Consider the following 17,863-nt stretch of genomic DNA (forward strand, 5'->3'; position numbering starts at 1 on the left):
CACCCCCCACACCTTTTTTCTCCTCCCCTCCCACACTTCTCTGCCCTTTTTCTTCCCAGTTCCCTACCATTTCCTTTTTATTGCTAGCCTCTTTTTTACTTTGCATTATTACCTCTGTAGCGTTTTCTCTTTGGCCTTTTTTGTCTCATTTTCTCCCCCCCCACTTTACCTTTTGTTTTCCTACTTCTACCCTTTTATATTTTCACTGACATCCTGTCACACTTTTAGCTTCTCCCATTCCTGCTTTCCTGACCTCCAACTATTTCCTTTTTCATAGACTGCTTCTTTCTCACCCTGCATTTTACCTGTTGTTTCCCTCTGACTTTTTCTTCCCCCTGCTCTCTTCCCACACCCTTCCCTGCTTTTCCTTTTATCTTGCTTATTTCTACCTATTTACATTTTCACTGACACCCCTCCACACCATTAGCTTCTCTCATTCCTTAGAGTCTCAGAACAGCAGAGACTCCCTATGCCCGATGAAGGGTGACTGCACCCAAAAGCTTGCTAAGAACTTTTCTGCAAGTTGAACATGCCTACCTCCTTCCACCCGTCCTCATACGACTTGCCTTCCAAGTTCCTGATCACTGTAGCCTACTGTTGAACCCTCTAACTTCTGCATGTCCTTTTTAAAATGTGGAGCCCAGAACTGCAACCGGCACTGAGTTGAAATGCACTATCACTTCCCATGTCTTGCACTTAATGCTTCTACTGATGCAGGTCCAAACCACATTGGCCTCTTGTCTACCAAGACTTCTGAGTCCTTTTCTACAGAGCTGCCATCCAGCCAGGTGTTACTCATATATGCTTATTCCTCCCGTGGTATAGCACCTTGCATTGGTCTGCGCTGAACTTCATCCTATTAGCTCTAGCCCAACTTTCCAATTTGTTGAGATGCTTCCGAATTGTATTTGTATCCTCCTACATGTTTGCAGTCCTTCCCAGTTTTGTGTTATTGATCACTGGTTTCCAAAATACTTCTGGACAAAATTCAGAATGCTGATAAACAGCAATCTGCCCTTTCTGGTACAGGGCTTGCTTGTTTAGACTTGCCTCTGTTTAACTGCACCTATTAGGAATAGGCAGAATGCTTGAGTTACCAGTTTGTACCTTTGTACATCTTGGGCTGCGGGTGGGGCATTCTCAACGGAAGATCCTCTTCTATATTTTTCCTTTGCTTGTCCCAAATCTCAAATTTATTGATGTTCTGTGTACATTAAAAGACCATTCTACCTTCCCATACTTTTTCTGAGGTGGCTCAGGGAGCTGTTTTATATCATTAAATTTTGTTATTTTGTTATTAAATTTTATACAGTACTACTTGAGAGAGATACAGGTGTCATATTTTACTCTCTCCCACCCCTCCATACATACACTTACAATTATACATAAAGTATCACAGCTGCTTCAAATGAGAAATTCACAACAGAAGGGGAAAAGAAAATAATCAGATAAATAGCATCAGTTTAAGATAACATTGAAAGAATTAATTACATTTGAAATGTGTGTGTCTGTCTGGTTTCAGCAATCACAGTTCTGAACTAATATAATTTTTACATTAAAAAAGATAACTTCTGTTACTGTATCATTGTCAAAGTAGCTTTGAAGTACATATATTTCAAAATCTATGCTAGGAATATGTTGGGTAAAGGAGTTTAACTTTAGAGTCCTTAAGTTTAAGGAATTTAAGACTGTGTTTGCCAACCTTTTCCTTTTTCTTTTTGCCTTTACACTAAGGAAGTCTGACTGATACCTATGCAGTGTTCCTCCCTCCAAGAGAGCTTCTCAAGAGAGGATGTCTGTCAAAATCTAGGAGTGATATTAATATTGGAGGAGGACAAAGTTGTGGAGAGCAAGTGCTAAACAGAATTCACTGCACTAATACAGAGTTTGGGCTGCCCAAGGCAACTCTACTTAAGATTGATTTCTAAGGCCTAAATTAAAAACCCTGAATAAGACATCCAATACAAATTTATTTCCTTGCACCAACTCAACAGACAGGAAAAGGCCTGTGTCAGGTTAACAAATTAAATTTCTCCTGAGAAGTTTCCCAAATTGAGCAAAAGAACTGGTTAATGGGATCTGTGCAAGAGTCAATAGCTTCCTCTGTGCCCACAATACAGCATAGTGCGTCAATAGACCTAATATTCTCTCACAAATGTCTCCAGCATTATGATGTTGTCACCTTCCCTTTCCTACTCTCACCTTTCACTCTCCCATTCATTCACTGTCACATTCAATACAGCTGATCAACTGTTACTCCACTGGCGGCAGCAGAGGGAGACTTCCACTTAGAGCTGTCAAATCAGTTGGGGACATACATTTCAGGCCATGCTGAACAAGCTTTTCCCCTCCCTTTTTAAATGACTGCATGACCTGCGGGTAAACAGCCTTTGGAATGGTCGGAAAAGGGCTATAAAGGAAAAAGTACAGAACATACAAAAATTCATCTATGTTTCTGGAAAGTCTTCATTGCCTACTATTAATGCACAGAGCAACAAGACAGAGCTAACTGAACTGCTTAATGTATGCTGACTTAAGTGTCTGTTTTGATGGAAGTGATAGTACTGCAAATTACTGGTAAATTTAAAATTTCAGGAAAAGTTCTACATCTGTAGATGATACAATTTTGGTTTCATGTATAGTTATGTATTTGCAAAATAATCTGGCTGGAACCTGCAACCCATTCTAGCACAATGTCAGAACAAATCTTTTGCTGGAAAGCTGGAGAAAAGGCTTATTTTGTTTATGCCTCAATTTAGACCCTGTCACTGCCTAGGACAATGACAGCAGTTAAGAAAGAAAGAAAAAAGGAAAGTTAATGCCTGAATTTATAAAGGATAACTTTAATTAATAAATTACTGTGCTGTTGATACTGAGTGGCCATTCCTGCTCCTACCAAAAACGAAAATTGTCATCCATTCCAATGAGAACAGAATCATGAGCAAAAGGAAGGGAGCTTGCAACACCCTAAGCTTGTACTTACAAAGTTTAAATGCAAATAGTTCACCCTCTATTCTGTCTTTACACACAATATAACATGTTCTTGTCTCAGCCCACCTTACTTTCATCTAAATTAAAAACCCAAAACACAGAGGACATGCATCACATGTCATATCTAATTAAGCGCCTTGTTACATGTTACACTGAGCCACACATGCTGATTGTTGTCAGTGCTAGCTTGTGTTTGGAGCAGTCACATGTTCGGGCCAGCAGGGGCCTGGAAGCCTGAAAGGTAAGAATCCCTCTCCTCCCAATCCAGGCTCTTCCTCACCACCTACTTTCAGCTGCCTGAGGGTTAACGTGCCAGCCCAGTCTCCATTGCTGCTGCTGCTGGTGTCTGGCTGACCCCACCCCAGAGAACAGCAGCAGGGCCAGGTAGGCAGGTCAACCCTTCTTTGCCTGCTCCCCCAGGACAGACAATGCAGGCAGCCACAAGTGTGGGGAGGGCGGGGGTGGAGAGGAAGAAGGGAAACAGTGAACAGGGATCTGGGGTGCTGGGGAGGGCAGGTGGAGGTATTCACACTTAAGACATAGTCTAGAGTGGCTACACTTGAGTGTAATATGAGCTGAGTAACATGGATCAGAGATAAACCTGCCCTAGAGTGGTAAAAAACTTTGAACTACCTAATGAGGGCTTAAACTAGTTTCAGGTATTAATATGCAGACAATCCAGGGGTCAAAAGCTCTAGAAGCCATCCAAAATTACCATGTAACAAGGCCCTAAGACTAAGTCTCATGGAAAAAGTTTGCTCGTACAGAGATAAGGTCGGCAAATGTTATCGATATAGAGTTAGGAGGAACAGCTTCAATGTTTTACTCGCATAATTCTGTTCTTCATCTCAATCCAACTATAGCTAGTTGGGCTTGTTCCCAATTGAACATTTTTCCCATCAAAAATATCAATTCATCAAAGCAAACTGTTTTGTTGAAATGTGTACTTGATAAAATATAAAGGGGTAAAATTAAAAAGGGCATTCTGATAAGGTTGAAATATTCTAGTTTGATATTTTCAGATTGTAATATTTAAACATCAAAATATTCCAGTATTGTAATACGTTAGAATTGGAACAAAGTTTCCGTCAATCCAAAACTACATTCCTAAAATCTCTTTTACAGTAAAGGTTTTATTTCTCATTTCAAAAAGCCATGGCATGTCCCACTAAAAGAGAAATAGAGTTGGGTAGGAACACTACTTTTAGCCTTCTCTGTCATGTTGCAGCCACCAGCTGTCTCTTCCTACACTTAGGCTTTGAGTACTTCAGGGCAGGGAATACCATTTTTGTTGCGTTTGTACAGTGAGTATTGCAATAGGGCCGTGATCCCCGATTGAGCCTTGTAGGAGCCACTACAATACAAATGATTAAACAAAAGGCCACTATTTAGCTCATTTCAAAAGTTAGAATTGGTATTCACTAGCTATCAATTATACAACTATCCAGATGACAGTTTATTAAAAGGAAGTTTATTACAAGAAAACCTGAAAAAGTATACTGCAAGCTGATTTGCAATTTTCATCACAGCTGATGACACTCAAAGCCAATAAGCTGATCCAAAACCAACTGTTTTGTTTCATTAGTTACTGAATGGTTTCAGGGTGCATGAAAAAAGTACACTAACTTTGCCAGCATGGCCTAAAACTGTACAGACGTGAAAGCTGTGTTATTGTTTAGTATTCTTGTGAAAGTGTGGCAGTATTCCCATGGTACATTGATGGTTTATTAACAAACAATTTACATTTTTTTGTTAAAAGATGCAACATGTTAAGATTGTGAGTGCATTCAGGAGACCATTTTTTCTTTGAGTTTCCATAACTTATCTTCAGTTTACACATCTCTCATCATTTCTGTTCTGGTAAGGAAGCTCTCAGCTGTCCATCTTACTCAAACTTTCACATATAAAGAAATGAGAGAGAAATGAGGGCTGCAGTAACATAACCTCCCTACAAAGGAAACAACTAAACAAGAAAAAAAATTCACATGCTATTTTCCCTGAACACTCCCTTTAGAGATAGTTGCCACACCTCCTTTCTATCAACACCTAATAATCCAGCCTCCTGCCCTCCTCAAGTCTTTTAAATTAGAAATAAAATCAAATATAAAAAGTTTGGAATTGTCAACTCAGTTAAGACTTATTTTCTTTTTCTCTGAGCAAGCAATAAGCATAGCAAGAGAGAAATATTTATTCTAGACATAGCCCAAAACACTTCAAAGGTGAACAAATTTAAAAAGCTACACCAGGACACAAAACAGTTCTGAAACTCCATTACAAGAGTTAAAAGAAAAGACCCAATCAATTTAAATACAGACAGTCTGGATAGACTAAGTGTTGCTTGAAAATGCAGATCACGTTTACTATTTATAAATATGTGGGGGACTTGGGCAGAGAAAAGGGAGAAGTGTTATCAAAAATGATTTAACAGTTTAGCCAAGAATAAAATAACATTTTACTTATTTGTTCTCAAACGGTGAAAAGACTAAGAGAATGCCGTTCAATATTTTAACATCCCTCTGCTTCTCAGTGAAGTTTCATTATATGGTTTTACAATACCTAAACAATGAAGGTTTGAGTTAGAATTTATAGAAATGAGTCTGCCACAGTACTTTCAATTTGAAAAAAACTCCTAGCACTGATAAGACAAGCAACAGATCACACCTTAAGAATCAAACTGGTATTTAAGAAGCTATTACAGATACTGAGATTTCACCCTAATGCATATTGTAATGTTCAGACAGATTTCTATGCATCACTCACTTTCTGAATGGTGATCTAAAAGAAGGGATATAATAATTGCTGGAGTAGAAATAGTTATTTCAGAAGGGAACCGTCGACTAGCTAGGTGGCAGTACAATTCACTGCCAGGTGGAGACCAAACATCACATCCTGAACTCTGTCCTTCATTGTATGAAATAGCACGATTCAGTTTATTTAGGCTGTTGAAGGGAGAGAATGGATCAAATTGCACAACAATCCCTGCTGGTTCACTGAAAGCAAGATTTATTTATACTGTATGAATAAAACATACCAAAAGTCCCACTGGCTTTTGGTCAGATGATCCACAGAAACGCACATAAAGGCTAGGGACAGACGTTACACATAAACCAGTTTAAGTGATCAGAAACTTGTTTAAACCTGTAACAGAACAGATATTCAGTGCATATAAATAAGTTTCAAAATAGCTAAAACCGGTTTAAAATAATCCTGGTTGAAGTAGTATCAGACTCAACTGATTTTGCTCAAACCGGTTTATGCATCGTCTATCTCAGACCCCTTTCTGTTTTAAGTTAAACCAGACACCCCCAGCATCCTGGGATGCTCTCTGGGCTGGGCTCTCTGCTCCCACCCAGCCAGGATGGCCCCAGCCCTCCGCTCCCCACCACAGAGCAACCCCAGTCCCACTGTGTGCCCAGGGAGGGCACCTCAGTCCCACAGGACTGAGGGACCCACCAGGGGGCAGACAAAGCCCCTCCACAGGGCAGATCTGCCCAGCCCACGCCTGGCCGCTGCAGTGACAAGGGGGAAGCAACCATGATGGGGCAGGAGCCCCTTCCCAGTGCGGGGGAGGGTGCTGCGGGGCAAGGAAAGTGGCCATGGTGGCAGCACTGGGGGGGGGTGGCGGGGGGACACGGGACTCTGGCCCCCTCTGGGCCTGCCACAGCTCTGCCCACCCTGCAGCAGGCCCCCCTCAACAGGAAGGGGTTCACACTGCTGGACATAATGACGGGTTACTGCCCCCCACCTGCTGCAGTAGCCCAGCGGGGGCATAGCTAGCTGGCAGGGCCCCTTGCGGGGGGCAGAGATGGGGTTACTCCCCCTCCTTCCATTGTCCCATGGAAGGGACAGCAGGGGCCTATATTCTGCAGCAGAGAGCAAGCGCAGCAGTGACTGGAGGAGGGCGGACACAGCTGCCAGTAGGGGTAGAGGAGAAAACTAACCCTCCCCCACCCCCTCTGCCTCAGGGGCCATGATGCCCACTACAGGAGGAAGGGGGGCAACTGACAGATCTGGCTTGGGTCCCTGATAGTGGGATAGAGAGAGGGGGGGGCCCCTCTCTGCCCAGTTCAGCCTAGACTGGCCACATCCCCCCTAGCAAAGCTTCCCTGCAGCCGAGGCATGCTCTAGCACCACTGGCTCCTAGCCTGAGCAACTGCAAGCACGTGCCTACATGTCTGTTCCATTACAAACCAGCTCACTCTCTGCAGGCTAGACTAGCCTGCAAAGGCTGAATCAATTTGGGCTCCAGCTTTTTGAATGTCTGTCCCAAACCTTGGACATCACAAACAAGAGCAGCACAGCAAAGATCGTCACACTTAGTTCATGTTTGCGCCACATATAAAAGGGTTGCTTTTTCTAAAGCCTTATTTAAATAAAACTTGTACCAATTAACAAATAATGTTTCACACAAATTAAAGACAGAAGGGATCCCTAGGTTATTTAGTCTGACCAACTGTATATTTAAGGCCTTTGGACATCACTCAAATATCCTAAACAAGCCCAAGACTTCTGTGACACTAGGTAGTTCAATACTCAAAATCATAAAAGCTATCATATTCCCCAGCGTGAGTATGACACAGCAGCCAGTCAGGCATCTCTTCATACCTTCTCAAAAGCTGACCCAACCCCTTTCAGCTCCAGTCCAGGCTCATCTCTTGTATTTCAGTGGAAAGCAAAATAATATAATAAAAATCCAAAACCTAAATTGTACATTAGAGGGAAAAAAATCATCCTTGATCCCTACAGGTGACCAACTGAGGCTCTGAAAAATAAGATTAATTCACAGCAGTCATTTTAATAGAGAACTGAAAATTTCACAGTATTTTCAGAGCCCACAAAAAAGGAGATGGAGATGGGACTCAGACAATGGGCTGTAAGGCTGAAAGACCACTACAATCATATGGCCTCAATCACAACTTCCACTGGTATCTTTAAGAAATTGCATCTCATTTGAAGGTTGAAATAAATCTAGTTATGTTAGCTTAAAAATTGATTTAGTTAGATTGGTACTGTTTGTGCACTTAAATCAGATCAACTTGTCTGCACACAAGGTCTCAATTTAAAGTAAGCATAACTGGCTTGTATGCACTGTACTTTGAGACTTAATTCAGAGAAAAACGTCAAACAGCAAAGCATGCTAACTTCATTTAAAGCTACATGTGTACTGAATGGGATATTAAAACTTTATAAATAAGCAAAGAGCAAGAAAAACAAGCTTAAAAGAAACTTCCTTGAGAAATGCTTCCAATTTCCTTCTATGTATTGATATAGTATCAAATTATATCCTGAAACAAAAAATATCCATTTCAGGATAAGACCACACAGAACTGAACCTATGAGGTTGAGTTAGAGAAAACTAAGGTTTTGATTGACAGTGGTATATGGAAGCATTATAACAGTCATTTCTGAAGCAAGATGGGATCTGATGAGCTTCTGTCTGTCCAGCAAAAGGTAAGCTAAATGGCATCTGAGACATTGGGAAGGTCTCAGGATTCAAAAAGTAGGAAAAAAAGAACAAGCAAACCAGGAATAATCAGCAGACTTATCCCCCTTAGCTATCCTATTCCTAGGAAGCTTCCTAGGATGTTAAGTGCTGCAAACCACATATGGTGCATATTCACCTATTTGCTGTGCTGCAGATTTGTAGCATAGTGCCAAGATTTGACACCAGGAGATTAACCCCCTCCCCTCCCCCAAACATCCAAAAAAATTGCCACAAAAAGCAGCATGGCACGTATGGTTAGCAGCATGTGGCACCAGAAATGCAGCACAGCTGGCCAGAGCTACATTCTGGCTGCTGACCAGGCTCCGAGCAGCCAGATCAGCACCACTGCTGCCCTGGGAGGCCTCCAGGATCCCATGCAAGGCTGCTGGAGTCCGTGCAGGTGCTGGCCCCAGCCTTCCCCACCCTACCTGGGACAAATCTGTGCTGCTGGTATTTTTGCCAGAGGAACAGCACACCCCTGCCTGTGCCTTGCATCTGGAACACACTTAGCATTTAAACCCACATGCGCCCAAGGATTTTCACTTAGTTTTAACTGAATCCTTTTTTAATTAAACTTTTTAAAGGGCCAGCAAAATGGGGCAAGCCATTTGGCTCAAACAGAAAAGTACTGCAACACAGTAAAACAGTTAAGAAGCAGGATTAAATCATCTCTTTGCTAAACAAATGATATTTAGGCTCTAAATGTACCAAGTTCCAAGTCTCTGGCATCCCTCCCAGTGGCCATATGGAAAGCAGCATCTTTTTGTTGGTCATCCTTGGTAGGCCAGCCTTGTGAGACTTCTCAACCTACTCAGGAACTGCCCGCTCAGGCACCTGCCCTCTGGGCACAGCAGAATTCTTATATACTTGGGCATGTGCAACAAGTAGATTAGTATTTCTGCACAGTATGCCAGCTATACCAGGTGACTAAAATAGGACTTTTTCCTTTTTTTTTTTTCCTTTTACCATTTTTATAGTTTCAGAATGTTGGAACTTTCAGGGAAGGAAACCCCTTTTTAGCAAGGATCATACCTGCCTGGGGAGGTGGAAAGTCCACCATTTCACAAGAAGCATTTCCAAACATCCCACTCTCAACTTCTAATTGCCTTCACCAAAAAAAGCAGCTCTCTTTGTCAGACCACATCTTTCTTTGCAAGTCAGCAGAAGCCACCATGAAAGAGAAGCAAACCAATCACTATTCTTTAGCTACCATTCCAGTAAGTTTTTGGCTTTTTTTTTTAAACCTCCCATGAGACAGAAATCCAATTGTACATTTCTATAGAAGAATGAGGTTTTTGGATACTGTCATTTAAAATAGATAGTTTTAGCCTATGTAGGTCATCGCCAAACTGAACACCTGCACTCCAGATTCTGTTATCTGGTAAAGCACAACAGGTTGCAATAAAAAGACTTTTGTCTATAAAGAAATAACCCGTCACTCAAAGGTAGCTGCAACTGCTTCACTTTATCAATAATTTTACAGTAGGCATTTGAAAATTATCATAACATTTCAGTAACTGTTCAAAAGTAAAGACAGCACAGTGCAGCTCATTAACTATTCAAGGAAGAGAAATCTGGCCTGCAGAGGACAGAAACCTTGAACTTTAGTGTCCTGATAGAACATACAACAGTCACACAATTCACAGCTAAATTGAACACCATATCATGCTGACTTTGTCTCAAGGTCTCCGGTATCATATTTGCTAGTTTTTCCCCCTTTACAGGAGGCAATAGGGCTAAAAGTTACACTCAGTCTCTCTGATCCCATTCAGCATGGTTTTTCCCCACACTTATTCTTATATTAAATGTACTCAAGTCTGAAGAGGACACAAACATTACTCAGAAGAGAGAGGCTTTTTCTGCACACAAGTTATTCAGGTTTAATAGGTGGGTGTATTTGTATCTGTTGCAAGCTCACCTGAATTGGTTTAGTTTACAGATGTATATAAGATTTCTGGTATCTACTGACCCAAGTTAAACAGAAATACCAACCTGAAGCAAAGGGGGACTATGTTACCACCTCCAAACCCTGCACATTGTTTTTAACTTATCCATTTTACCCACATTACAACATTCAATAAAACACAAATCTGGATCAAAATAAAATGCTGGCACTAACACAGGTGTGGGCAGAGTCTGGCCTGCAGGCTGTATCAGACCCATGGCCAACTCCATTTCCCAGAAGTCCCTGTGGCAGCAGCTCCTTCTGGCTACTGCTGCTGGACCCAGCTCCGCTGCCCTGGCACCCCAGCCCATCTACCCCATGGGTCCCACTGGGGGTGGGACCCATGCAAGGCATGCAGCTGGGTGACTGGGATGGAGCCACGGCCAGAAGTGAGATGGGTGGGCAGGGCCAGGGAAAACCTGGGATCTTGGGGGGCCTAGGACAGGGTCAGAGCCATGATCCACTGCCCACATGCCCTTGTGACGAGCATGGGCTTCATAGGCAGGGATGTGCAGGGAGTGGATCATGGCTCTGCCTTCATGCTGGTCACCACCACAAGATCTCAGCCCTGTCCTTGGCCCTGGAGCAGCTCAGCTGCATACCCTGCCCATGCCACTCCCTGAAGCCCCAGGAGTACAGGGCTATGACAGTGCAGGACCAGGCCTGGGAGACTGCCTGGGAGCTATACAGGCAGGGACTGCTGAGAAACGGAGTCCAGCTACCGGCCAGATCCGCCACTGTGCCGGCCCCTGCTCTAATGGCTCTCAAGAGTTGTAAAACTGAAGAGGAAAGACCACAAGCAGATTGCTGCTAACTCCTGTCCTTTCTCCTGAGTAGTTTTCACTTGCCCTCTGCCTCTTGTTCTTGTTGCCCTTGATGGTGTGCTCTGGCAGCACTTTTTCATATATGGAGGCAAGCAGGAAAAGAAACAAATTCACATTATAATCCTTCTAGGAGGGTTCTACTTCAAGTAAGGTGCTGCTTACCCTACAATTAATTTTAATATTCTAGCAGGGAAGATTTTTTTCCTTTATGTTTTAATCTGGGGACAAGAACAAATCCAGTAATGGAACGTCAACATTAATTTGAGGGGAGATGAAAAATGACTTAATAACACTGCAGCAGGATTAATATTGTACGATAGATCATGGAGCCATAAAATTCTTGACAAATTCATTTCTGTGTCACTGTATATTCTTGCTAATAGGGCAGGGCACATCTGAAAGGCTGTTAATACTTTACTGAACAAACCTATACTAACTTACACAGCAAAAAAATCCTGTTCACCAAGTCTGTTTCCGCTCAGCACTAAAATTGGGAAGGGACACCAGGCTGAGAGTGGTTTCAAGCAAAAAACTTTCCTTTTGTTTCACATTGAGAGTTACAATTGAGAAAATGAGATCTGAATTATGAGGAAATTCACCTCCACTTTCAGCCTCTGAAGTCAAAAAATCCAAATGAATTACAAGTGGTACTCTGTAGATATATATATATATATATATATTTTTTTTTTTACCAAAGCTATCTCTGAAGACAGAGCCACAATAGCACATTCCAGGAGCCTAACCAGAGAAAGCCTAGGTCACATTACCAAGGGAAGCGAGGACTGTAGATCTCCAGCCACTGAACAACTTCACAGCTAAACGCTGCAACGGACAAATCTAGGGGATTCTTCCCTGTGCCGTCTAAACCAGCTGTGGGCATTGAGGTAAAGAGCCTGTCTACAATACAGCCGCCTGCTGCAGAAGCTACTAGCAAGGGAGATGCACATTGGGAAGGCACCTTTGATGAATATAGCCCTTAATCCAGAAACTACAGCAGCAGCCCCATCATTTTGTACTTAAACCCAAAAAGACAAGACAAGACAGTCTTACCAAACAAAAAGTAACATGGGGTCTCATATTTTACTGTGTTTCTCTCTTTTTATATACTGTCCCCCACAAGGATTGATTTAAAATCACAGTTTTTGTTCACCAGAACAAACTGGATTGATTCATATTTATTTAAGGAAGTATATAGTTTAAGGTACATTCAGATTTTTAATTTTTACATATTAAGCTAGAAAATGGTGAATGACACTTCTTATTTATTAATTTTTAGTGGAAGTGTCAAGCTGCATTTGAATATAAATTGGGATTCAATTAAAATGCATACAACTGGATTTTAAATGTTTAAATATTTAACCTACATGGATACCTAACAGAAAACGATTAGTGAAACACGCATTGCTTTTAATGCTGGTTTTAAACAAAAGCAAGTATTATCTATGGTTATGTGATATGAACTTTAGCTGTTTCTGGTAACCATGTCCTCCAAGATTTTAAAACTGGTAGGTCATCCCCCCTCACATATCTCTTCATCTGATAGCTTAGAGAAGGAAAACAAACTCCCCTGCTTCATCAACTGCCATTCAGTTTCTCAACATTAAAATGAACTAGACAGTGAACTGAATTAGCTGAATAACCTGAAATATTTTCTGCACCAAAGAAGAGGCGATTCCTCCCAAAAGCTGCTGTAGTATTTCAGTTAATCATTTGGAGCCAGAATTTATTAATCGCTTCCACCAAATTCAACAGCATGACCTTCTTCAACCTTCAGCAGCAAACATATACTACTTAAATTGTTTTTATTTAAATTACTTTAAATCGATTATAAGAAACTTAGGACTTAATACAGGTTATTGATTTCAAAATTTAATTTCAAACAGATATAGAAAATATTAAAGTCTTGTTTTTAATTGAATTTGTATCCACCTTTTTTAGCCCAGAGAGACCTTGTGAGCATTACTTGTAAAAGTCTTTAAAAGGTTAGATCACTATTTTTAATCCCTCTTCCGCATGTGCTAAAAACAAGCTCTCCTTTTCATGCCACTGATTTTTACCACATCCTGCACAATGAAGGCCTACTTCAGACAGACCTGGGATATTCCACTCTATGCAATATTAATAAAGCAAAAGCTTGACAACAGAAGTGGTCCTTTCTTCAAGCCAGGCCTGCACATTAGTGAATTCTGACAGAACTTTACTGATGTGGTCCATGGGACAAGATCTCTGACTGGTCAAAACCCAGAGGAGGTTAACAGATTCACAGATTGCAAGGGCAGAAGGGACCTCTGGGAAGATCATCGGGTCCAGCCCTGTGCACCAAGCAGAAAAGACAACCGGGGGTCTGGTGACCCCAGCAAGATAACCGTTCAGTCTCCGCTTGGCTATTTCCAGGGCAGGTAAGTCTTATTTCAGTCTGGACACCCTGACTGTGAAGTTTTTCCTAATGTTGAGCCTGAATCGATCTTCCAGGAGTTTGTGGCCATTACTCCTGGTTTTCCCCTCGGATGCCCTGGTGAACAGCTGCTCACCGAGCCCGTGATGTACTCCCCTAGTGTAGCAGTAAGCTGCTACCAGGTCCCCTCTCAGCCTTCTTTTCCTCAGGCTGAAGAGTCCCAGATCCCTCCGCCTTTCCTTGTATGGCTTGCCATGTCAGACTCTGATCATATGGGTGGCTCTTCTTTGGACTCTCTCAAGCTTGTCCACGTCCTTGTTAAAGTGTGGTGCCCAGAACTGGATGCAGTACTCCAGCTGCGGTTTCACCAGTGCTGAGTAGAGCAGAAGAATCACCTCCTTGGCTTTGCTGGAGATTCATCGATTGATGCATGCCAGAGTATTATTTGCCCTACTGGCTACAGCATCACACTGCTGGCTCATATTCATACTGTGGTCTGTTATTACCCCCAGGTCTCTTTCATTCGTGGTGCTAGTTAGTTTGGTACTGCCAAGCCTGTAGGTGTGTTTGGGGGTTGCTCGTCTCAAAGTAGAGCACTTTACTTTTCTCAATGTTGAACTTCATCAGGTTCCAATCCACCCAACTTGCTAGCCTGTCTAGGTCCGCCTGTAACTGTAGCCTATCTTCAAGTATGACTACGCTTCCCCATATCTTGGTGTCGTCCACAAACTTGGCCGATAAGCTTTTCACCCCCACATCCAAATCATTATAAAAGATATTAAAAAGCACTGGACCAAGCACCAAATCCTGTGGGACATTGCTACCCACTTCGCCAGGATGACACAAATCCATTCACTACGACTCTCTGGATCCTGTCCTACAGCCAGTTATTCATCCACCTGACTGTCTCAGAGGTCAGCCCACAATCCTCCAATTTTCTCGCAAGGACGTTGTGGGATACTAGATCAAAGTCCTTTTGGAAGTCTAGGTATACAATGTCAACCTGTTTTCTCCTGTCCAGGTGGCGAGTTACCTGGTCACAGAAGGAGATGAAGTTGGTATGGCAAGACCTGCCCACAATGAAGCCATGCTGGCTGTCATTCAGAATCTTACCTTCTGCAAGCTTATTGCAGATAGACTCCTTGATGAACTTTTCTAGGAGCCTGGCATAGCTGTTTGCAGCCTGCCCGCTGCTTGCTGCAGCTGCCCAGAGCCCAGGCTGGCTACAAACAGGTGCATGGGGCTCCAGAGCCCTGCCATCACCTCTGTGCCAGGAGTGGGGGAGAGACCAGGGTTGCACTGCCTCAGACTGCTCCCACTGCCTGCTCCAAGGCACATGCACTGGTACAGAGCTGATGCCAGAACCCAGCACAGCTGGTTGCAGCCTGCCTGCTGCAGTGGCCCAGAGCCCAGGCTGGCTAGAAGCAGCTGCTCCAGGCTCCGGAGTCCAGTCATCAGCTCTGTGCCAACAACAGGGAAGAGGTCAGGGTTGTGCTGCCTCAGGTCCCTGTCAGCTCTGAGGTCTCACTGTCTGCTCTGAGGCATGCATGCAGCTGTTTGCAGACTCCCAGCTGCAGCCAGCTCCAGCTACAGAGCCTGGGTTGCTTGCAGCAGGGCTTGCAACTGAGCTAGCCCGATTCCCACCCGCCCCAAGCCCAGCACCCCTACTGGGATGAGGCTGGCGTTGCCTCTTGCCAGGAGCACTGCACCTTTGCAGGCTTAGCTGTGTGGAGTGGGTAGGTGGTTGGGCTGATGGGCAGGCTCTGGGCCAGGGCCTCAGCTGGCTCTGCCGCAGCCCGAGCGCCGTCTCCCCAGGGAAGCACAGGGCCTCCGGCAGGCTCAGGACACTGTTGGGTCAGGCTTTATCCAGTAGCCAAGCAGCCCGGCTCTGTGTACACATGCATCTGGTTCTGTACGTTTGCCTCTGGTTCTGTGCGTCTGTGCACACGTGTCTGGTTCTGGGTGTGTGTGCATGAGTCTGTTCTGGTTCTTTGTGTTTGTACACATGTGGTTCTGTGCTTGTGTGCGTGCACGTGGTTCTCTGTGTGCATGTGCCTGGTTCTCTCTGCTCTCCTTTCTCTCTCTCTGTTTCCTTTCTCTTTCTCTCTCTCTCCTCTTTCTCTTAGAAAAAAAGAGAAATATCTCTCTCACTGCAGCATGCTTAACAAAAAAAGTACACAACAAAGGCAACATTTATGATTATTGAATACACCAATATGCAGTGTGTTCTGCCATGTACTGCCCCCCCCCATTTTGTTTTTCTGGCAGGCTGGCACTCCAACACCTTCCAAGGTAGACATTGTGGGGGTTTTGGCACTCTGGCTAAAAACGGTTGCCTGCTCCTGATGTGTAAGAACAGATCAATACAAATACAACCCAGTTTGTTATACATAATGGATCACAATGTGTTTTTTTAAATCATGTATGAGGTAGACCAGAGGTGAACAGTTAAAGTCAGGTACAGTGACTCACACTGGCAGAAAGGAAAAAGAGCATGCTGAAATGGAAGACAAACAGAAAGTTGATTAGGAGTAAAAATCCCATCACTGAAGACCAAATAGAGTGCTTAATGGAAACAGACTGCTGTGGATGGTAAAGATTTGAGAGGCGCAGTCAATCAGAGTAAAAGGTAGCAATGTGTTTTAAAACAAGATTTATAGACAGGAAGTGATTCAGTAGTTTGGAATCAGCACCTTCCAGACACGCAGTTAGGCTAGGATTTTTTTCCTTTTTCTTTTTTTCAGCCCTTTCAAATTTGATGATTGCCTTTTCCATAGCATTTAAATAGCCAAACATTTAGAAGAAGCCATGATTAGGGTTTGGACAGAAGGTGGAGTAGATGAACAAAGGCAAACACTTGGTTGATACCATGGAAAGCTTTCAAGGTGAGAAAGAATACTGAAATGGATTGATCAAGGCTGAAAGACAATAATAAGAGAAGAAAGAATATATGTCCTCCTATTCCTGCAATTAGAGACAGTTTTTATAGAGTTTTACTCCAAGCTTTTAGGGAAAACACCACAAAGAAGATCATATTACCTCCTCAGTTTATTTAAGCTATAATGTTGCCGTATCTCCGAAGTGTATCATTATTAGTCTTACAATATTTGCTATTTTTCCTAAAGCATCAACCCCTAGAACCATTAGAATCTCAGCTTTCATTTTTTAAAGGATTTTTCAAACCCTCAGTGCTTGTGAACTGTGACCCAAATACACCCTGGAGGCTGACAAAAGATCTAATATTTATTTTAAAAATTAAGTTGGTCAGTTTTAATTTCTGATGGCTAGGGTTGGGTGTACTGCATATAGAAAAGGAACAGCAAGTGGGGACAAAGTCTTGTAGCCTCAGAGAAGATGCAACAATATATAATGATACCCAAAGGCTCCCTAGGACACTGAGCCAGATGGTCTGTAAGCCATAACACCTTAAAAGGCAAAAGGGCAGTTCAATGTCATCTTCTATTCAATTTTTAGGCTCTGCCAACAGCAGCATCACATCTGTGATTGTGTCTTTGTTGGTACGGACATTGGTACAGCAAAAACTATTGTTTCCAGCAATGTATTTCTCACTGGCCACTCAAAAGAAATTATTCATTATAAACCTGGATGAGATTAAAAGTAACAGTGGAACAAAGAAAAGGCTTCACATTTCTTGAATCGCTCCAAGAGTTAACATCTGTTTATTCTAGAAAGGAGGAACAGGGAAAACGGAAGCAATGTCAAAGCAGGGGTGTCAAACATACTGCTCATGAGCTGCCTGCAACCTGCAAAGCCATTATATCTGGCCTGACAAGCTATCAGAAGTTGGAAGTATGGCTAGGGGGAAGAATCTCCTGCAGAATTTGGGGCCCTCAGAGCCTGCTAGACATGGCTGCTGTTAACACCACTGCCAGACCACTACAGCTACAGATCCAGGGCAAATTTGACACTCCTATCATAGCACATAAAAAATAAGGCTGGAAGGGCCATCAGAAGGTCATATAGTCCATTCCCCGGCTAAAGGCAGATAATTTATATCAACCATCCCAGCCAAGTAGTCTAACCTGCTCATAAAAAACTCACAATAATGGAGTTTCCACAAACTCTTTAGGTAATCTGTTCCAGTTCTTAAAGCACCCTTACACTTAAAAAGCTTTTCCAATATTCATACTGCTGACTCATTCAGCTTGTAGCGCACTACAACCTCCAGGTCATTTTTGGCAGTACTGTAGCCTAGCCAGGCA

The 17,863-nt window shown here is 42.9% G+C and overlaps 1 protein-coding gene and 1 long non-coding RNA gene across 3 annotated transcripts in view; one reads left to right on the forward strand and one right to left on the reverse strand.

Moving 5' to 3' along the window:
• Positions 1 to 17,863, reverse strand: part of ZFAND3 (zinc finger AN1-type containing 3) — a 188,890-nt gene that overhangs the window by 144,553 nt on the left and 26,474 nt on the right. The gene's annotated exons all lie outside the window — the stretch shown is intronic.
• Positions 10,981 to 13,596, forward strand: LOC109319839. The gene is made up of 3 exons (XR_002103640.1): positions 10,981 to 10,991; positions 12,138 to 12,140; positions 13,493 to 13,596. It is a non-coding gene; the product is annotated as an uncharacterized LOC109319839 (long non-coding RNA).

Source organism: Crocodylus porosus, unplaced genomic scaffold (assembly GCF_001723895.1).
Source record: "Crocodylus porosus isolate Cpor-Errol unplaced genomic scaffold, CroPor_comp1, whole genome shotgun sequence".
Taxonomy (NCBI): Eukaryota; Metazoa; Chordata; order Crocodylia; family Crocodylidae; genus Crocodylus; species Crocodylus porosus.